At 41.0% G+C, this 22883-nt stretch overlaps 1 long non-coding RNA gene across 1 annotated transcript in view; it reads left to right on the top strand.

Moving 5' to 3' along the window:
* Positions 1-22883, top strand: part of LOC115362273 (uncharacterized) — a 113084-nt gene that overhangs the window by 71639 nt on the left and 18562 nt on the right. The window contains exons 2-3 of the long non-coding RNA XR_003928483.1: positions 11772-11890; positions 13017-13162. This is a non-coding gene — a long non-coding RNA (uncharacterized LOC115362273). The remainder of the gene's footprint in view (positions 1-11771; positions 11891-13016; positions 13163-22883) is intronic.

Here is a 22883-nt window from a genome sequence, read left to right as displayed (position 1 = left end):
CAACAGCATGCCTCCACTCTTCTCCAAGGTGTCAGGATGCTGTTTCCTCCAAGCAAAGTGATGACATCCTGTCTGTGATTCAGCCTGCCAGCATAGATTTAAACTGAATAGAGCCGACAGCCTCAGCCCAGCAATTCAAACGGTGCACTAAAGATGGCTCAGGGATGAAAATAGCTGTCATACTTTGATGATGCTTGGACGCTAAGTGTGCACGGCCCCCATCAAAAGACAGCACTTGTGAAAAAGACAAGCCCTGTTTGCATGCTTTATGCATATATACATTTACGCCTCTCTACATCAAAGATGGCTGCCGGTTGACAGCAGCGACTTCGGCAGAAATGCCCTTTCTTGTCATGCAGTATCTACAGCTGCAACACTCAATATAATTGAGTATGAGGCACAAGGACACAGTGATTTTGAAGTTGGGCCATTAAAAACCACTAGAGGAGGAAAATAGTGAGAGGATGCCAAGGTAGAATTTGTGTCACTCACTGTAACTTTTCCTTGTTAAAAAGTGAGTTTGAAAGCCTCATTTGCAAACTAATGCACTGCCAATCAAGTATAGATGTATAATCTTGATCCAATCACTGTCAGTCTGCGGCCCTCTGTGATTTTAACTGCCTTCCTTTTAAAGACAGGTGTTAATCTGAAGGCCTGAATATGAGGGTCTGTGTTCTGACAGCCCCTTTCTGTCACCAGCTTGACAAATTGAAACTGTTGCATTCAAAACCACAGGATAGTAGCTATTCTTAACTGTACTTAGAACAATATTTCAGCCTTATATGACAAATTAAGTTTTAAGTTTCCGGTCCATTTATCATCATTGACGTTCCGGACTGCCAACACAGAGATCCGAAATCACCAATGGTGTCACTTACTAACTTTGGTTGTCTTCCCCGAAGTTGGAAAAAGACATTTCTATTGCTTATTTCACTAAAGCAGGTTGCCTGCATTTTTTTTTTTTCTTGCATTCTCGGATCACTTTTCACAAAGCATATTTGCCTATTCAATTATTGATAAAGAGAGTTCTGGGGGGGGTTGCGGCTGAAAGTTGCGGGTGAATACAAAATCAAGGTGGCAAAGCAGCGTTTGAGTTTCATGGATAATGAAGTCATGCCAGATAAGTGCTCTGAAAAATGAGCAAGTTGGACCAAAGTAAAATATCACTGTAATTACACAAGTCAGACTTTATCTTCAGAGGAGGGTGTTTGAAGCCTGAGAGGGAGAGCTTACAGAGACAATTTCCATATAGAGAGAGATAGTGAAGTAGACAGGGATACATTTTTAACCCTTATTAGAACAGGTAAGTTGAGGTATGTAGGTCTTTTTTTTTTTTTTTTTTTTTTTTTTTTTTAGCATGGGTCAAAATAATGCACATTTCCTGTTAGGAGGTATGCAGTCAGACAATTGAAAGCTTAGCCCCTTAAAACTTTTCCTTCATATTTCCCCTAAGTAGTTTCAAAGTTAGAATTTTTTTTTCCCATATAATATTGTACAACAGTGTTATACATATTGTGTATCTGCTGGTTGCAATGCATCACTGAAGCGACATCACTTAAACTGAGTGAGATATTCAAACCCAAGATGCCATTGTTTTATGGCTGCACCATTATATCATCTAGATGTGTTGTGCATCATTTTCCACACATTTCCCTGGAATTCAGCAGGACATGTTTGGTATCTTTGGAAGCCTTAGGGTCATCACTAAAATTTAAAACAAAGTCTTGCACGAGGGATGCATCGTTACTCATTCACCTCACCCACCCAGATCTTCCACATTGAAACCGGTGACCTTCACTGCAAAAATGCAAAATCTTACCAAGATTATTTGTCTTATTTCAAGTCAAAAATGTCTTATTTCTAGTCAAAATATCTCATTACACTTAAAATAAGACATGATCAGCTCAGAAGTAAATTGTTTTTAGACAATTTTCACTTGTTTCAAGTGAAATTTCACTTGAAACAAGTGAAAATTTGCTTGTTTCATTGGCAAAATGTGCCAGTGGAAAAAGTGAAACTTCACTTGAAATATGTGAAAATTAGCTAGAAACGAGAAACAAATTTTGCCAATGAAACAAGCAAATTTTCACTTGTTTCAAGCAAATTTTCACTTGAAACAAGAGACAGTTGTCTAAAAACAATTTACTTCTGAGGTGATCATGTCTTATTTTAAGTGTAATGAGATATTTTGACTAGTAATAAGACATTTTGACTTGAAATAAGACAAATAATCTTGGTAAGATTTTGAGTTTTTGCAGTGTTCAAGGCACCAGCCCTCCTGCTCCTCTTCCGTTTAGGCAAGATACAGTAGCTCAACCTCAGCTCAGCTATCAACATGGGACTGTAGCTTAACTTACCATCACTGTTAGATAATGCCTGCTCCATCAGGAAAGAGATGAATCAGCAGCAACATGGCCTAATTCTGAGTAATTTCCTGTATTTATGTTGTTGTTCAACACTGCTGCCCTCCACCTCAGGGCACAAGCACCAAGTCCTGGTTCTACTCAGTCCAACTGAAGAGGACTTGAGCACAGATTACAACTAATTTTCATGTCTCATACACATCGATGTGAATATTACACAGGTTTTTCACAAGCCGTAGATCTCCCCAAACATTCAGACACTAAGGTGGTATTTTTCAGATGAACCAAAGATTGTACCCGCTTCGGAGCCTGGAAATGCACCATTACCATATCATTGGTGCAGCTTTCTTTATTAGAACATCTTTGGTCAAGATGCTTTGTAGGTGAACGCCAAATGCAAGTATGCCAAGGTCACACGTTGTCATTTCCGAGAAAGTTCTTGAGTTATCTTGGAGAGAATGACCTTGTGAGAACAGAATGAATTTTCACAGTTTGAGATGGGTTGAGCCCTTGATAATGTCTGCTGAATTAAGACACACAGATATCCATTTCCCCGGCTGTTTCAGTCGGGTCTGTACTATAGCCTATTTGGACATGAGGTGTCAATTCTTACAATAAGTCTTGGGGCTTACAATTTATTTACCATTCGTTGCAGCCTCAATAGACTGCTGGGATCTTTCCAGTAATTGTCCTCTTTCTTCCCATTCTTTTGTCGTGAATCCCACTTCAACCGCATGTGCTGTGATATGCATGGAAGATGCATACTGAGAAAGAGCCCATATCTGTCATGAGAATTAGAAATTCTGGAGGTTCAGGTTGCAATGCACCTCAGAAATTACTCCCTCTTACAACGTTACACCTACGTATAAAAAGGTTCACACTCTCCAAATCTTCAATGGAAAAAAGTATAAATTCTTTGGCAGGCTGCCTGTGAGCATACCCTTTTGCTGATCACTGACTCTGCCTCTGCACTCCAGGGGCTGTTTCTCTCAGCATTCAAATCCTGATCAAAGAGGCTGCGTGCACAAACAAATGTGCCATGCAGCACGTCTTGGAAGAAAGCGGGAGCAAGAGGCATATAGACAGGCATTTGGTAGAAAAAGAGGAAACGGGAGAAAGCGAGAGGGGGGGAAAAAAAAAGGATTGAACACGAGCAAATGAAGAGAGAGGGAAATAAAGAGCTGTGAAATTTAGAGGGCATGAGGATCAGAATACGCACAGGCCTCTCCCTCCCTAAGGTGTCAAACAATATCTGAGAAATGAAATGTTGAGTTGGCCAAAGACGGGGGAAGCACTAATAAATCAAGGGTGTTATTGCTTTTGAAACAAATTTCGTCAACAGGTACAAAGAAGTGTTTCACTTCAATTGACCCAGTGGCTAGAGGAACAATAATATCTGGTGTGGTCTGAGGACACAGAGCACTTGTACCAGGAAATTGGTGTTTCTGATGCTCCTTCAGTTTCTGTGTAAAAATGACAAGCATGGCCTTAAGTTCTGCACTGGATTGTTGGTGGTCAATAAAGATTAGGCAAGGGGAGAGGGAGGAGGAAAGAGGGAAATGTCTAAAAGAGAGGTTGTGGAGTTTGAAAGGCCTGAAATGTGGAATAAGTTCTCCCTGTTCTCATCCTTATGTCTCTATCTTGTAGAAAACGCCATCCAGACCCAGGAAATCTTCAGTGTGGTGCAGAGTTTATATATTGCTAGTACAAATGCTATGGTAAAGTGGGTGCTACGGCTGGAGGAATCATGGACAAAAGTGTTTCACTGCAGTGTTCATGTTTTAGGTGTTTTACTGCAAAAAGGGATGAAGATTGGATGATGTGGTCTCTGACTGAATGGATCATACTGCATACTAATTTTTAAAAAAAAATTTTTAATAGAACCAAAACAGCCCTGCAAAGCTGAAAGTCTGTCACTGACTGAATGAGTGAATCAGCGTGAACAGATTTCTCTTACATCCTCGGGGGACATTTACAGCGATTCTACTCATTGATTGCGAGTCATTCCAAATTTATTTGACGCTAAAACGACAACACTGACTAACTTCAAATGGCCGCCTCACATGAACAACATCAGTGTGACTAAGAGATTTGCTGAGAAAAAAAAAAAAATCAGTTTAATGAGTCTCACTTTGCCATTTCCTGGTTGCACGCAGAGCCGTTACCAAAAGCCGCCTCCACATGCGGCTCACCTGCTGTTGTGAAAACGGAGTCACGGGTGACTGTATAAAACACACTGCTGACAAGGAGAGTCAACAGAGCGGACATAGGGAGAGAGGGAGAGACAGAAAGAGGTGGGGCGGAGCAACCTAATGTGTGTGTGGAGTGAGACACCAGAAGTGTAGGTGTGTGTGTGTGGCTACACAGGAAAGAGAAGTGGCAAAAGCAAGGTGGACCAGTTAAAATAATACAACAGTTTACGAGTGAACACTAGAATAAGGTGGAGAATCAAGTAGAATTAAACTTTTAAAATAAGAAAAATCTATTTAAAACAGGGTAATGTATTGAAATATTTACAGTCGACAAATAGCCTATAAAAACAAGTAGTCGCAGTCCAGCCGTACACTAGGTTTTGACCTAATCGTGTTAGTAAGGGAGAGATATCTGCATGAATACTACATGGACCACAATGTGAAGTGGCCTCTATTGTGAAGTCTGCAGCACAGTTCTTTACACTAAGTTATTCCCATGGAAACGACCAACGTCAAATTTTCCCACGAAGGATGACAGTGAAGCAGGAGCTGACACCAGCCAATTCAAATGTATTGTGAGGCATCATTTTATAGGCTGCCTGCTACCTGATACCAGAATGCTGATACAGATGGAAGCTGCTGCTAACTGTTTTCCTCCTCTAGTGTTACGAGCTGGGATGCAAGTCTTCCAAGTATATCGCATGTGGTATGTCATGCATATTGTATCTATGCTCCAGCACGCAGCCTTTGACGCCCTTGGAACACTGCAATATTTAACTCCAATCTGATGGTGAAGCCTCGCTTTTGTATCCCGGTGAAATTTTGCCAAAAAACTTTTGGGGATGCATCATCACACAGTCCATTACAAGAAAATAATGAACATTATCCAGTAAAAATACTCTTCCAGACCACGGTGTAATTTGTAATCAAATGACACAAGTGGAAATTGATCATTCTGAAATTTATTCCTGTACTATATATATATATATATATATATATATATATATATTATTAGTATTATTATTATTAGTATTATTATTATTATTTTTTTTTTTCAGTTGGGACCCTATTATGAAAAGGCATGAAATTCAGCACTGATTACAATTTGGGCAACTTCACAAGACAGGAGACAATAGATACTTTCAGTGTAATGAAATAAAAAGCAGCTGGAGTCAGTGGGCCTCTCAGACTTTGTTCTTGCCTACTATTTCACATTAGCTGGGCTTTAACATGTTCAATAACAGCCCAAGCCCTTTGTTAGAATCACACTGCAGGCTGCACCACATTCAAACAGAATCAGTGTGCGCCTGAACGAAAATGCCCTTTATACAATATTCAAAGTCAGTGGAATTGCAATATCCACTTTGTTGCAAATGTAAATATAAATGTTTAATTTATTTGAATGTGTAACTGTGCTATACTATTCATGCATGCAACATTCATATTTCATTCTTATGAATATGAGAATGCCCTCTGCTCTCTGATGTCGACTTTGGTAGCATCACTGGTGATCAGACGTAGGGGTGTGTGTTTGAACCGCAGAGTTTTCCTCCAGCTTTTTGAGCATCAGGGAGGGCGAGAGAAACACAGTAAGGATTGTAGAAAATGCTATCTGTGTATAAAAGGCTGCAACGGACTAAAGCCGGTCTGTTTGCTGTTAACATTTTATTATCGTGTTTTTAACAAAAATTATGAATTAAAATCAAAAATGATTCATTGCATTGATCATAGTACCGGGTAATTTCCTCCAAATTCCTGACTTTCATTCGGAAATAGGACTTTGTGAAATTGGTCAAGGTACAATTCATATGTGCATTTATTCCAGCATTTATTATTCAAGCATTAATTCAAGCATTTATTCAAGCATTCAGCTTCCAATTTAGGCTGCTGTGCAAATCTAGAGTGTGCCCACATTCAGTTTGCTGTGTACAAAGCTACAGTGGAATGCTTTAAAACGACAGGCTTTGACAGAGCCTTGCGAAACAAGGCAGTCACTGAAGGAAGAATTCAGCACCTTCATTTCAAAATTTGGTATTTCTCCTCTTACTTTGAAAGTACCATAATGGCAAAAGGAAATGGAAATCCATACTTTGGATTTCTGCAAATAATATACAATAGATTGTAAACCTGGCCCCCCCAGCAATACTGATAGAACTGGATCCCACAGTAAAACCAATGTTACTAGTTTCCTTGATGGAATACACCATCAATAGTTGAAACAATCTTTCCTACTGTATGATATTATTACCTGAAACCAGACAACTAAAGGCGTTGTGCAGCAGCTCCCCCACTCCTAAGATAACAGACTGGCTCCAACATACACAGCTCTGCCAGAGACACTGAATATAAAGAAAATTAACCAGTCAAATGCCTTGATTCATTTTAATCTCCACTAGACAGAATGCCGTGGGCGGAGATATTATTTTCACTCCTCTTTGTTTGTCTTTGTGTGTGTGTGTGTGTTAGCGTGTGTGTGTCTGTCCACAGCTGTTCTCGCAAACTACCAGGCCTATCAGCCTAAGATGTTTTGTGCACACTTACGCCTGTACCACAAAGAGCCTCTTGTGGTTGCTGTGAGTCAAAACCTTTGCTAATAGTATGTTTTGGGTACTCCCGCTCTCTCTCTCTCCATTCACTGTCAACCTCGCATGACCATCTCTCTTTCTGTCTCTATATTGAAGTCCCTGGCTGCAGTTCACTGTCTACCTCGCTCTACCTCGCAGCTCTCTTGCCATCCTTCTCTGCTCATACGACCAGGTCGCCATGTCTCTCTCTAACCTGATTCACTGTCTAGCTCGCTCGTTTGTTAATCCTGTGGAGACACTGTCTGCTCCCATCGCTGGTGAAAAAATCCAGGACATACATTGCGTTTTTTTGGCCAAGTGTAGCACTGCTGACAGGCAACATGAGAAACACAGCACTGTAAAAAATGATGGACCAGAAGGCCAAATAAACTGCACAGCCTGACTCCACTGTAAAAAACTGAGGAGTAGAACAGCTATTGATGTTTCCTGTTTCAGGGACTGTTTGCCTAATCTTCATGGGTCTTCAGAGAGAGAGAGAGAGACACACACACAAAGAGACTGTTCTGATAATACAACCTCCAATTTGTAATAGTACCTTCATTTGACTGTATGTCTGGTAGAGCAGCGAGCGATGGAGATAATGACTTTGGCCTCTAAATAAACCTGAACTTGGCAGGGGGCAATCTACAGCATGACACCAGCGCCAGTGGATGGCGTCTGATCGCAACAAAGTGAGTCATTGCACGCTCACTCTTCTGTCTCCTGGCTGCCTTTGATCAGCCCGTTCATTTGATCAACTCTTCCCATAGCAAGCAGGTCATTCACTCTCTCCATCTTCTCGTTGGCGGCTGACATTTCCGCTCTGTATGCCGTTGATCACATAAAATTAAAGCGCCCTTTTTAAGATAATTTGCACATTGTAGTTGATGGAAACCCACATTAATTTGCATTTTCTTTTGCCAAATTTTCAAAATATGCCTAAAATATGTAAAACGTTGTGAATGGAAACGCAGCTAATGATGAGGATCTGGCGTCCTCTCTTTTTACTAAAATTATGACGGGTATATTCTAGCTACCGACAAAGTTGAGAATTTGTTTTTTCACTATCAGCCGCACCTGAATACATCCATCATCCACGCACAGGGACTGGAAACAAAATCAGCGATGAGAAACTTAGATGAAGGTGCAGAAAGAGCAGCATATCACGCTCACCCTGCACCAAATACACTGGCCCCCAGTCTCCTTCAGGACTGAATTTAAGATCTTTCTCCTGACCCACACGTGTCTGTTCAGACGTGCTCCTCCACACCTCAAAGAACTGCTCACCCCCTGCATGCCTCAAACCAGCCCAACCGCAGATCAAATGACTATCTGGTCCTTTGGAGCCCCAGGATGAAGCTCTGTATGTGGGATCGTGCTTTTATCTCAGCTGCTGGCGACCTGGCATGCTCTCCCCCACAACCTGAGGGCAGCACAGACAGTGGACGTGATGAAACTTCTCTTACTGACCTGTTGAAACTTCTGCTATTGATGTGGAAACTACGTACCTTTTTCATTCCTGTGCATTTGTGAAAGCACTCTCAGATCTTCCTTTTAATGAGATTGGAATTGAATATAAATGATTATTATCATTGTTGATTATTTTTTGTCATTATTATAGTCATTATTATTGTTAATCCACTCTTATGTGTGAAAGTAGCGTTTAATCCCCAGCAAAACTGATTGTTTGATGCAGGAAGCATCAACCAAAAGGCCTCCTTATGCAGTGAAAGCTTTCTACACCCAAAGATGACAATAAAAATTACATTTTAGTGAAAAATTACATATTTTATCATGCCTCTAAGACCAGGATGGACAATTTTTATGGATGCAAGGGTCATAAAATACTTTGAATCATCATAATGCTTGCAAGGCAGCATGCCCACATTAATACGTGCAATCAAGACATTTGCAATACAACTATTTAGTTCTTAATTAATTATATCTTACTAGTAATATTCCCCACTATGAATACAACTCATATAACAATAAATTCAATGATGGCACGTCTGGCAGTACCAGTGTGTTTTTCATATTTATTCTGCAAGCACACCAAACACTGTGGTCTCCCTTTGAACTCTGTAAATCAGAAATCGGTCTCCCATTTTTGTTGAAAGACGCTATTTTCGTTTTATATTTTCCTTTTGGCTGTGGCATCCTTATGACTCCGTGCCACAAACTGGTGGGTGCTTCCATGCAGCTGTACCTTTATGACCTCTGACCTCCACTGACAAGATGGAGGCAGTAATGTCAAGGAGGATATAGATTTTGAGCAAGAGGTCTAACTCGGGTCAAAACGAATAAGAAGTGATATCCTCAACATGTTAAGCTCCTGCCTATGGTGGAGCTCATGTATGAAGCCAACGTTAGCTATTCAGACTGTGGGGAGAAATCTGTTGCTTTATATATATATACAGTACAGGCCAAAAGTTTGGACACACCTTCTCATTCATTTTAACAGTTGTCCAATAGGGCTGTCGGCTGTGTAGTAACCTGACTTCTGCACAACACAACTGATGGTCCCAACCCCATTGATAAAGCAAGAAATTCCACTAATTAACCCTGATAAGGCACACCTGTGAAGTGAAAACCATTTCAGGTGACTACCTCTTGAAGCTCATCGAGAGAATGCCAAGAGTGTGCAAAGCAGTAATCAGAGCAAAGGGTGGCTATTTTGAAGAAACTAGAATATAAAACATGTTTTCAGTTATTTCACCTTGTTTTGTTAAGTACATAACTCCACATGTGTTCATTCATAGTTTTGATTCCTTCAGTTAGAATCTACAATGTAAATAGTCATGAAAATAAAGAAAACGCATTGAATGAGAAGGTGTGTCCAAACTTTTGGCCTGTACTGTGTATATATATATATATATATATATCCAAAATGCTATATACATATAGTGCATTGTCAATATGATAATAGAATCAATTTTTTTGCACCAAAACTTTGACTAACTTCACAGGCCTGTGTCATCAAATCCAGAGTACATTAAAAGTTGTTTTTTAAAAGATCTACAGAATAACAGTTTGAGTTAAATGTGTCACAACATTACTGACAAATGACATTACTCCAAATGGTTTGCTCAAATCAATAAGCCTCATTTAGATTTATTGGTAGAAGTACAACTACATCCAACACAATCAAGTTTTGGGGCCGAGGCAGGCCTACAGGCAGTGTCATCCGGCTACACAGGTTACCCCTGGTAGCCAAAATGAGAGCAGCAACATTTAACGTCAATGAGAGTCAAAGTCAGTCATCTCTGCTCAAATCAGGAAATTCACTAAAGGTTACAAAATGCCCACCAATGCTAAAACAAACAAACAAACAAACAAAAAAACGGAAGCAGACCCGTTCCTGCCTGTCACTAAGTTCCCAGCACACCGCAGGGCCTGACATCACTGATGAGTCAGGAGTCAGCATCTCAGTTCTGGACTGCTGTAAAGCGTGGGATACCCCGTCCTGCCTTATTCGACTAGTGAGGGCAAATTTAACACTGAGAGGCAAAACAATCTATGGAATCCGTAATTAAATGTGTGACGTCATGTATCATTTTAAAAAGTGTTATAATGTGATCCCAAATTTAACATTCTTCAGTATAAAGTAGCTTTGGCGCTGAACCAGCTCATCTGCCAGTTATTGCCCAGATACACTAAACCTGACAAATGGCTCAATGTGAGAAATGTGGGATCAATATTATTGATTACATCAAAGCTGGACTACATAAACTCTGTTCTTGCAAAACCAGAGCACAATCAGTATTTTTTTCTTTGCTTAGATTTATAGCAATATGGATTTGGGGCAGATTGGACTTAGAGTGCCAGAGCACTTATTCAACAATAGCTACAGTATTTGGAAAGAGTCTACTTTTGCTTTATAATATGTTCAGTAGCATAAGCAATATGTTGCTTGCAGGTAAACCTTATTAAAAGGCTGCCTGCATCTCTGTAGAAGCAACAGCTCACATTCACCGCAGCTACAGCGAGATGTGCTCAGTAGCTGGTGAAACTAGTATCAAGGTGTTTTACCACAGGTTGTCTTGTCATTCTTGTCAGTATTCAGTCGCTTGGTGCCGACAGTATGCGGTCAAAGTTCAACACTGCGTTAATTTGTGTTAATTTCTTAATAACACGATAAGGTCGTCAAATTAATCAAACGTGTTGGCGCGTTTACTTGACTGCCCCGAAATAGAGAAAACATTTGAGTTCAAAAATGTTTTAGTGATAACGAAATGAGATAATAATTGGTAGAAATGTCTTTGTTTTGTCGAACACCTATTCGACCCCTCAGAAATGTCATGTTCACCGCATCTCCCATCTAGAAGCCTTTGTTGCGCTTATTTAGCCATTAGTTGGTGTATTAGTATATTACCAAGTGCATTTCTTTGTTTTGCTGTTCAGACAGCATGAAATGAGAACCAACAGTGGCTGCCAAATTGGCTTGACGGTCGGACGGAAACATAGCTCGAGATGGGAGAACTCTGTGCTGTGTGGTGCAGCCCACTAAGTTCTGCCTATACAGAAAGTTTTACCTAAATTCTTCCTCACACTGAATAGAGAACTTTTCACCCCTCCTCTGTTCCGACGATGCCCCCGTGCCATTTCTGCCCTCCGTCTTCATCCCGCTCTGTGTCTTTGTCTCTCTCTGCCAGTGGTGGAGGCCTGGCTGGTTGGCTGGCAGCAGGCAGGAGTACAACCTGAGTGGGCAGAGCAGAGGAAGGGGCAGAGGCCAAGGCAACACAGAGCTGATCCGCGAACAGCAGCTGCCAAGGTAAACACACAGTGAGAGAGACGGAAACCATCCATGTAAATACAGAAAGACTACAGTACTTTGACACACACACACACACACACACCCCTCCCAATATGATTGACATCCTGAAGCATTTAGTACCCAATCTGCTTTGAAGAGTGCAGGACTGTGATTGCCCAAAATGTCGGTTTGTCAGAAAAAAATTCTGACAGACAAGGCTAATTTTTCTCAGTAGAGCCCATGTATTTTTGAAATTCTACAGTGAGGTTTCAGCAAAAGGTGCAAAGGTTATGAAACTCACTCTGTGCAAAAGCAACATGTGAGTTCAGAAGCCGATCATATGTGAAAATGCTAATTCCACATGACTTTGTGTGACCAGTTTTCTTTTCACACGTGGAAACTTTCTGTGTGAAAATAGCAAATCACATGTAAAAATATATAGTTCACATGTGACGTTGTTTTCTTTTCACCTGTGAAAAGCAAATCACATGTGAACAGTTGAAGCTCACAGCTGCATATTGTCAGTCACATGTGAAAAATGGTTAATTCACATCTGAAATGTAAATTTTGACATGGGAAAAGGCATATTTCACATGTGACATTTTCATAAGGGAGATCATATTAACTTTCAAATCAACTAAGAAAAAGAATAAACAGATATTTAAGTCACTTGTTTTATTTTTTTGTCTGGGTACAGTTGCAATATAAAATTTTAGCTCCACATGACCATTTTTGCAATGTGTGAAAAAGGAGATAAGGTGGAAACTTTGAGTTTTTGTGCATGGCTGTTTTTCAGCTGCTATGTTGTAGCTATGTGAGTTTCTTGATAATTGAACTCTAACAAAGTTTCCGTTGCAAACCATGATAAAATAGGTCAAAAACACAATTTGCTGTGCCACCCACACATCATAACACTTTTTTGAAAGAGTTTTTTTCTTTCTTCCAGCCACAGTGATAATCAGACTGCAGTATGTTGCATGTGTTATAGAGTTTAGTCACTGAGTAAAGTTGGGAGGATACTTATACATGAGACATTTATGCAGCAGAAGTCAGTGTAGAGGTTACCATCCAATGGACAAAAAAAAAAAAAAAAAAAAACCTTTTTCCCTGTCTTTTTTTTTTTTTTTTTTTTTTTTTTGATCAGCTTCTTCTTTATGAAGTGTGACAGCTTCGATCGCCTGGAGACTTTCTGTGTTCTTAGTCGATCTGATTGGAGACAACACAAGGTCGGATATCTGGTGCAAACAAGCCTCCTGAGGCATCCGCCTACCACTATCATCAGCAGACAAGGTTAGTGCACTCAGGCCAGTGCGGAGTACATGGAGATTACACAGAAAAGTCTGAAGTGGGTGAAATCAGTTATATCTGTCTATATTTATATCAATGTATGCTATCTATCCATCTGTCTATTGTAAAGTTGCATTTTTCCCAAAGCACTGTATCACTCCACATACAAACTAGAGTCAAACTAGAGAAAAGCCTCTTTTTCTGAAATCCCTGCGAAAGATTGCAGCACACAACACTAGAGATTTTATCCAGCAGTGTCCCGGGCGTCACAGACTGCCTTGAGTCATTCAGCTGGTCACTGCTTGCAGCACAGGTACGTGTAAGTCAACTCTGTGCCAGTGACATTACAGTTCATGTAGGTACCTTTTCAGAGTAGGCAGACTTTTGTCAAAAATTTGAACTCAAAACAGCTCAAACAGCACCCACCTGAGATTCAGTACCTCGTCTAGGTCAATCGTATCCACATGCATGAGTGTGTGTGGCACCGATGCCGATGCAGTGAGGAAGTAGAACCTGGTGAGCTGTAGCTACAGGAAACAATACAGGAAGCAATTTACTGTAGCTAAGCTAGTCTAGCCCTGCGTTCCAAATTGCATACTTCTATTTTTTACTTTTAGTATGTACTGCAGCTGCCCTTACAAAGTATGTAGAGTAGTATGCAGTATGCATGCGTATGCATACTATTGGGATACACTACATACATCGTCCCTGAAGTCCGACCCTCTTGCTCACTTCCGCCGCCGTCCGTAGCTCCACATTTGAATGTTGTTGTTAAAATGCCAGTGCTGTTTCATACTGCGCTGTCGTCTGTCATATTTCTGATCTTCTGTCTTCCTGTCGCTGCTGCTGCCACTGAGCGAGGTGAGTGGGATATGTGTGTGTGTTGTCTTCCGTATGTGGGCTTGGCTTGTACATGCAACTCAGTCAGTGTGACGTAATGTCTGCTGCGCAAAGGATTGTGGGTCAGAATGGCCAGAGGAGAATGCTGACATGCATACTGCGAAATCTGACTGGATGTAGTAGAACATCCTGGTACTTTTGGCGTACTGCATCTGACATACTATGTATTGGGACATAGTCATTCTTTTTTTTTGCCTACTGAATAGTATGGTAGTATGGCTATTGGAATACAGAGTAGGTGTCCTTTGGGGGGAGGGGAAGTGAGCATACACAGTAGCGGTGCACATGCGTGCACACAGGATGATGTGATTGGTTGTTTGATTTGTGCTGAGTGCTTTTTCACAAATGAGATTACACTGCCAGGACTTGCCCGGAAGACTGGATTTTTTCATGAGTGCCTTTAGTATAGATTGAACCATCCTTGAACGGGATGGGGATGAGATCAAAACTTGTTTTTTGGTAGAACTGAAACTGAACAGTTTGGGTCCTCATAGAATTGCAGCTAGCTGTTTTTTTTACAGAGCCCATATTAAGTCTTCATAGAACTTCTTTTTAATTTCTATGTTGTGTACAGACGTGCAGCTACATGGTTCTTTATAGATTCCAAACCAGGATCTTCCAGGGAGAACAGTTTATCAGTTCTCCTTTATATAACCCACATCAGTTCTTTGTAGAATTTTATCTGTATGGTTCTTTAGATATTCAATATCTGGTTTTACAAACACGCACATAAGTTGGGAGCTGTGTAGTGCAGCTGACTAATATACTTTTTCACTATGAATTTACTGCACAGTATAAATTTTGCCTTGAACTCTTCAGTCACATTTCTCTATCCTCTCGCTTCCTCTCCCTTCATCACAACAAATTGGGTGGTTTATACATAAATTTATGATAAAATCATTCCTATATAGATTTGACCTCATTGAATCACACCTGTTAGATCTGATAGAACTGATTTTGTTACATTACAGCAAGTTGAGTCAATCCACAATCAGAAACTCATTTCATGCAGTTTTTTTAGACATTTTAATTGATAAATGAGATACATGGAAAATCCATGCGCGATGACATGAAAAATGTCAAGGCCCCTATTATCCAAGACTATCCAAGACTTTTCCATTTGAAGTATCTGGTATTGCATGTTCTCTGCTTCCAATTATATGATCAGCCATCGACAACTGTGTTGGACCTTCTTGGAGGATGGATTTAAGCATCATCTGCAGAGAAGGCTTCACCTGAAAGGCAAATATCAAAACAACCTTCAATATATTCCATATTTAGATCAACATCCATTTGTGAACCAGATATACAAAAACATGTCAAAAACTATAACAGCACAATGGTATATCATCATTTAGAGCCACTAATCCCTGGCAGCTGTCAGTATTTTAAGACACTCCTTGCAGCTTTTGCTTGGGTAGCCATCTTACACACAATCTTCATCAATATGTTCAGATAGATCCTGTTAATGGCAAATGATGATTGATTATCAGGAGTTATGGTGACAAATGCCTCCATTATTGGCCCTTGCTTAAGATATCGGAGTCAGAAATGCTTTACTGATCCCTGTGGGGAAATTGTTAAAGGAGGAATGGTTTTGAGTGTCATCATGCCCCAAGTTTCAATTTTAAAATATCAGAAAGAAGTGGTTCCCAGACTTTGTTGTCTCCACATTACTGCAGATGTTTGACTTGGAAGAGATATTTCTTCCAAAGTAGATCCGTCCTTTGGCTGAAAGTTACCTTCACCAAAAGTAAAACACAGATTCATGCAAACGTTTCTTTGAGCCAGCACAGGTGGCTACGTCAAATTCAACTAATGAAAACATCATCTTTAAATATTTGTCCAACACTGAAGTCTATTAAAGCTTTTTAACTCATTTCTAAGAATGTGCTCCAGACAGTCATTGATTTGAAGAATCAGTCTGACAGTATTCGGGAATGCAATGTGTTGTAAAGAATCCTTTTCTCTCCATCAGAATTCACTCCAACAATGTACTCTATTGGCTAAGTTAGAATGAGCTTTTGTTTACAATACTTAATCAATAAGAGCGATCGGTTGTTAATCACCAGGGTTCTTTGGCTCCTTGAGGACAGAAAGCTCAGACTTAAAAGTAGTTTTCTATACATTTATGGAGAAGAAGGTTAAAACTGCCATAGAAATGCTCAGTAAGGACCTTCATCGAGCTCACAAAGAACTCTTCTGGGCAAAGAATTCTGCTCCCGAGGCTCTCAGTAAGTTTTTCAGTGGTTTGTTTAATTTTCAGTTCATTGGATTTACTGTCCCTGGCATCGTGACTGGCATATCCATTTTCAGCATGACTATTACTTTCATCTATAGAATGCTTAAGCCAAGAAGACTTTTGGAAGGGTTGTACCCTAGAATATTGTCCGTAACACCCATCTTGTCCACATGTGGTGTTTAAGTTTTATCATGTCCATGTTTATTGAGTAACTGTATGTTCTCCGGTGGTTTTTGTTGTGGAACTTCAAAACACTATGTCTGCAGTGAGGAAAGGTGAGCTTCATAAATGTTTTGTGATGCGTCTTTATTAGAGTACACAAACTGCTTCTCCTTGGAAGCTGAGTGGTATAAAGCCGTTGTTTGTGTGATACCACAGTCTATTGTGACATTATTGGTTCAAATCCCAATTCATATGATGCTTTTACATCTCTTTCTCCTTCTTTCCTATCCTTACAATCAATTGGATGAGTGGACTAGAACATCTCTGCATATATCACTGGCTTGACTAGTAATTACTTGGTAAAAGCTTACTTAGACAGTATTTACAAGCGGGATGCTTGTATGTACCATCTTTCCCGTATGACATGAACGCAGTATGTTTTGCAAGCAACAGGCCCCCAGATGGGAGGAATTTCCACATTGAGACCACTTGGACAAAATGTTGCAGCCAAGCCAGGAGCCTGCTGCTTGAATAATAAAACCAGCCAAGAAAGTGGTGAGACACAACACAACCAATTGCCCCATCCACCACAGAGAGTGGAGAGATCCAGGCTTGCCCAAGCACCGTGCCGATGGCGGAGTCCAGTGTCTACTGCCCATAACATTACTGACAGTCAGTCGGCCCTTTTGAGCAAGGAACTTTGCCCTTTGCAACTGCTCAGTCTTATCACCATTTGCTGAAGTGCAGTGTAGATATACTTATCTACATTTAAAAACTAAGATGACAGTATACTTGTACCTTGGAGGTGCAGAGTTCAAAACAGTGGCTGTGGACTTTTCAGGCTGTATGTGGTGATACGGAAAGCACAGAAATCACAATTTTCCTACTTGATTTAACAAAAATTAAACACACAAGCATGTTTTCTGTTTTTCTGCAACTGAAGACTGGTAGGAAGGGCCAGTGTCACCTGAATATGGCCAAATATGGGATCAGAGCGCCAATGAGTGGTGACACAGTGGCAGTGCTATAGCAATTTTCCTGCATTGTCTTGCCGCTCAAAATTGCATCATTTTCCGGTCTCTATCTACTTCGTTCATTTTGGAGCAGTGCATTCCCGGTGAAGCTCACGTTCTTGCAACAGAACTTAATGGACCAGACTTGGCGGATGAATTATAATCACGTGGAACAGCAAATACCACTTTATAGGTATCAATCCAAACTTTAAATCAATCGGAATCACTTTAAATCAAATTCTTCAACCTCCAAAGTTCTACCTGGAACCCTCAAAGCCTCCAAAGAACCTGTGAGCACCCTTCACATTGAGAGTGTAGGTGGCACTCATTTCTCTGTTTGTTGCACCATAGCAACTACTCCTCAGTGCTCCTGCTAACCACCCAGTTCTTCCTCAGTTTATTCCAAACAAACTGGCAGGACAATATTCATCGCTTCCCCTGCAACAGTGGAAAAGAGCTAGCAGACACCGAGTGTTCAAAAGCTTTCATGAACTGGACATGAGCTGAAGCACTGCTGTATTATAGCAGCTGGCGATAGAAAGTAACAGAAAGATTTCTTTGTCTTCCAGTGTTGCAGATTATTGCTGAAAAGCACACTGTCATGTATTGTTTTAGCGTGGCACTGGATGGAGAGGGCTTATGGGATGTGGGCAGATGGACGCTTGGACAAGGCAGGTGGGGCGCTAGACAGACAGACTGGAAGGAGGGCCCCACACCACAGCCCACAACGCCTTGCCACAGTACCTCATGGGATGCGATGCCACCTCTTTTTCCCAGCATCCACCCCCCCATCACTGCCACACACACACACACACACTCACACACACACACCCATACACATACCCGAGCACAAACAGGGCTCATGCTTTGGGTGGAAACTGAGAAGAGGCAAACACAGCCATCTGTTGTGTAGACTTTCCCTCACTGCCGAACCACAGAGGGGAGGAAAGAGAGATCGTGATTTCTTTCTTTCACTCTTTCTTTCTCTCTTTCTTTCTACTCAACAAGTACAGAATATCACCAGCTATGCCAGGGTTAGGGTTTTTCATTCCCACAGGGACCTCCACGCACTAAAAATGTGTGTACGCTCACCGTGCTGTGAGCGAGAAGTGTACAGCAGGTTTAGTAGCAGCTACAGGCACAATGGTAAGAAAAGAGAAACGGCGTCATGGAAAAAAAAGCACTGCTGACAATAATTCTGGGCTTACTACTGATGCAAAAATCCAGCTTTTACGGTGAAAGGACTCGATGCTGCCTGGTGTGCAGCTCAGGGTGTGATGAATATTAAGGTAGAGGCACTCTGCTCTACCGAGGCTGTCGTATTACTTCAGGATGTCATGGTATAAAAGAAAGGTGCAGGCACAACACCGAAGACAGGTTGATGCTGTGTGTGTGTGTGTGTGTGTGCGCGTGTGTGTGTGTGCACATAAAAGGGGAAAAGAGCTGAGTTGGCTTTCTACAAGACTGTATTCAGTAGACATAAACACATCAAAACAGACAAAAGGAGTAGTAGCTCTAAAAATTCAAAAGGCTCGGGTGTGTGGGGGTGAGCTGTGTGTGTTTATCGCGAGACGCCGCCTCTTTGAAGCAGCGTGTTAAAAGAGGTAGGGCTGCAGGCAAGGCCATCCGTCAGAGCGAGGCACAGACAGGTAACTGCCGCCTCTCTTGCGCTCTTTCTCTTCTCTTTCATCACACTATTACTCTCGTTTTCTCTGTTGAACTCGCTATCAAGAAGATCTGGATGTGATGCGGCGATAATGGCAGCGGAGAAGATAAAGAAAACAGATGGGAAAGAGCAGGGAAGCAGCACTCCTCCTGTTCTTCCGCATCTCCCGTTCGCACTAAAGTGTGTTCACTAGATGAAATAAAGGGCCTGAAGCTTTCACACGAGTTCACTGGGTCAGACTATTTCATGGAAAGAGCAGGTGGCGGTCACATTTTGTATACTCGGCGTATAAAGCAGGCACTCTGGGAAAATATGACTGAGGCGATTTATCATCCTGGCCAGATGGCAGGGATCACAAAGTGGCCACCACAAAACAACAGCTGATGAGAGGTACAACATGTGATGAGTCACCGAAAAGGATTTTTCCAGTACTAACTAAAGCTAACTAATGTCCACACAGAGCAAATTACAGGAGCAGGCCTACAATGCAAACAAATATGATTTGAGGATTAATCATGTTTGTTTTTTTATGACAAACCCAGATATCTATTCATTTTTTAAGTTGTGCTACCTGAAACATTAATATTATAATCTAATTCTATTTCATTTACTTAATTTTCCCACATTTCTTTTCAGTAAATTCCTCATTAAATTATTTGTTAGCGACCTTAAATAGAGGGTTCTATATTCCTCATTACATATTGTGGATTGTAGCTTTTGTTTTGATTCTTGATATTGTATGTAATATCAAAAGTAATGTTTTCCCAAGTCTGTCCCCTTCCAAACTGAGGAGCTGTGAGTTCATTTGTCTATTTCTGGCATTTTTGTCTCTTTATTTGTTCATGAAAATGTCATCACATTTAGTCACAGTTTTGTTTAGTTTTCGTTGTATTTTCATCCTGGAAAAGCGTTGATGGATACTTTTATATTTCATAGTTATAGCAAACAAAATTTACACTGACCTGAGTTTAATGTTTTAAAATCGCAAATAATTGCATCAGATCCGAGACTCACCGCCTTAACAGCAATCCACGGTGTGCGCTACTTTCATGCCAGCAAGTTTTCCAGGTGATGGACGTCTTATTTTACAGTGAAACTCCTCATATGTTGTATGGTGTGTCTGTTTTATCAGATGGTATCAAGCGCAGTAACTTTGGAAAAGTGGCAGTTTCATTGGGTGCAAACAGATTTCCTCCCACCTGCACCTCTTTGGTAATTTTGCAGCTCACCATGACACTGCTAGCTCCGATGGGCAGGGGGTGCGCGAGAGGGGAGTGTTGACACAAATAAGTTGGCCTCATGCAATTTTGGTGTTCAAAAATCCGCCTGTGTCTCCACCTCCTCTGACCAGCTCTTAGCACAGACAGAGATGATCTATGTTATTTTCATGGCTTCAGCTGGCACACGCACACACAGGCCCTCCAAAATCACACTGTGATCATGTTGTGTTATTATATGTTTGCCTGTTTCACATTGAAAAACATTTTACAACTAGTCACATTTACATGCACAGAAAAATGCAATTTGAATTAATAAAGCATTAATGCGAAGAAGGTGGAGTGTATACTGGGTTAGATAAAGGGTTGATTCTTAACCACTAAACATGCACAGCTGCTTGTGGGAATCCCTGCAGCCATGTGAGGGCAGTATGCTGGACCAGTATAACCAATATAATAACATTTTTGCAAAACTACACTAGCTTTATTGCTTTTGTGCACACCAAGCTGGTTGGCTATAAGTCAGGAGGTTGGTCCACGCAGCTTCCAAGTTCATACAGTTTACAAGGGGAAAATCATCAGGGTTCAGGAGATGGATGCAGTCGATTGACTGCAACAAGTGCAACGATTGCGTGGGTCATCTCCTTCTTTCCAGCAGGTTTCCCAGAGGCAGTGCCTGAAGCGTTGCCTGGCCAGTTTAAAACGCTGTAAAAAAAAAAAAAAAAAAAAGGCCTACAGCTGCAATGAACAGAATGATGTGTGAAGCAGAATGGTGGCTGTGATTGTTTTGGGGTTAAAATTCCAGTCTCTGCAGTTATTTACTGTTTGTAAATTGGAATGGGTATTAAAAGAGTTGTCAGTTTACAGATTCATACAAATGGCTTAAACAAACTAATGTCTCACATTATTACACACATGTTAATCTGGCCACATATCACTAATTGAATGCAAACCTTTTTAATGGCTACAGTAAAACAAACTTAAAGCAACTAACATAATAATGGAAACAAGTTAGGGGCAGGTACTACTGCAATCTGGGTGGGATAACACAGTCAGCCTCAAAGATAGACAACATGTGAAAAAAGAAAGAAAATGAATGAAACTCAAAAATGCTGCAGCATTTGGATACACTTCAGCAGTGAAGGTAATGATAAAGAATGCAATATTTGCAAATCATTCACTCAGAAGAACCGGTCGTTTGGATGGCTATTTGAAAGGAACAGCCAGTTCCTGTCAAAGAGTCATAACTCACAAGGGACAAGTGTTTGTCCCTTGATTAAGGAAAATAAAGGACTTTGCATTCAACTTTTTAGACTATGAACTGAGAGCAGCTATATGACACAGCAAAATGATGTCTAAATTGAGTCTCTTACCGTGAAAGCACTAACAAAGTGATGGTGACCCATACAATGGAGAGCAGAAATCTGTTTTGCTTGGCATAACTAGAGGAAGAAGTGGGTAGTTAGCATGAGCAGTGATAGCCATAGTGGCTGAAAAGACAAACAAAAGAGTGCCACCTACAGGAACCTACAGGAAAGACGCCACAGTCCCACCCACACTGTGTGACTGACAGGTGGTCTCTCAGGTGTGGAGTGCACTGCTCTAAACCACTGAAGTTCTGAGCATATATTATTACTCTCATGTGAAAAAGTCACATCTTCATGGCAGCTTTTCAGGGACTCAGGGAAGCAGCCTTGTTTTTAGCTTGGTGGCCACTGCCTTTTTGAGTTTACCCAATGCGGTTTGAAAGGGCTGCATAAGCCCTTTCATAAGGTTCGTAGAATTTTCTCAGCCCATGTACTGCAGGAGCATGGAATCCTTCAATTACAGCGAAAACATGAAAATCCCCAAAATTGGGATTTCGAGGCTTTTCACAAGATGTGCTCTCTAGCCTGCTGAGCAGCCAGGCTGCCACTTTACTCACTAATTCACAGCACTAATTTTACACATTCCAAAACAGAAATGTTTTGTTGTGTGTAATGTTGTCATTTTAATGCAGCTCCATAGATGCTCCATTGATTTTGCTGCAAGTGATTTTCCACCCTGTTTCGGGTTCCCTGGCAGGAATTTTCCTCCTCAAAGAAAAGGTTGCCAGGGCAACAGCCCCAGGTAAAGATGACGTCAAGACTCAGGTTTGATTTCCTTGGTTTGATTCCACTCAGAAGGTGTGTGAGTGTGCGAATGTACGTGTGTGTGTGTGTGAGTTTGAGTACACGTGTGAACATGCATTTATCTGTGTGTGTGTGTGTGTGTGTGTGTGTGTGTGTGTGTGTGTGTGTGTGTGTGTGTGTGTGTGTGAAGGAAGGGCTGTGTGTGCACTTGAGTCTATGAGAGAGTGTGTATGTTCATGCATGTGTGTGAGCCAGTCAAAGTGTGTTTTGCTCTGCACCTATGCGTTTATATGCTTGTGCAGGTGTGTGCCAACATACATGCACGTCTGTTTGCTTACACACTATGTCTGTATCAATCTGTGGGCAAAATATTAAAGTGTGTGTATTTATTTGTATTTCCATTCTACCACACA

This window comes from Myripristis murdjan, chromosome 7, assembly GCF_902150065.1.
Source record: "Myripristis murdjan chromosome 7, fMyrMur1.1, whole genome shotgun sequence".
NCBI lineage: Eukaryota > Metazoa > Chordata > Actinopteri > Holocentriformes > Holocentridae > Myripristis > Myripristis murdjan.
This window is presented reverse-complemented; position numbering and strand designations above follow the sequence as displayed.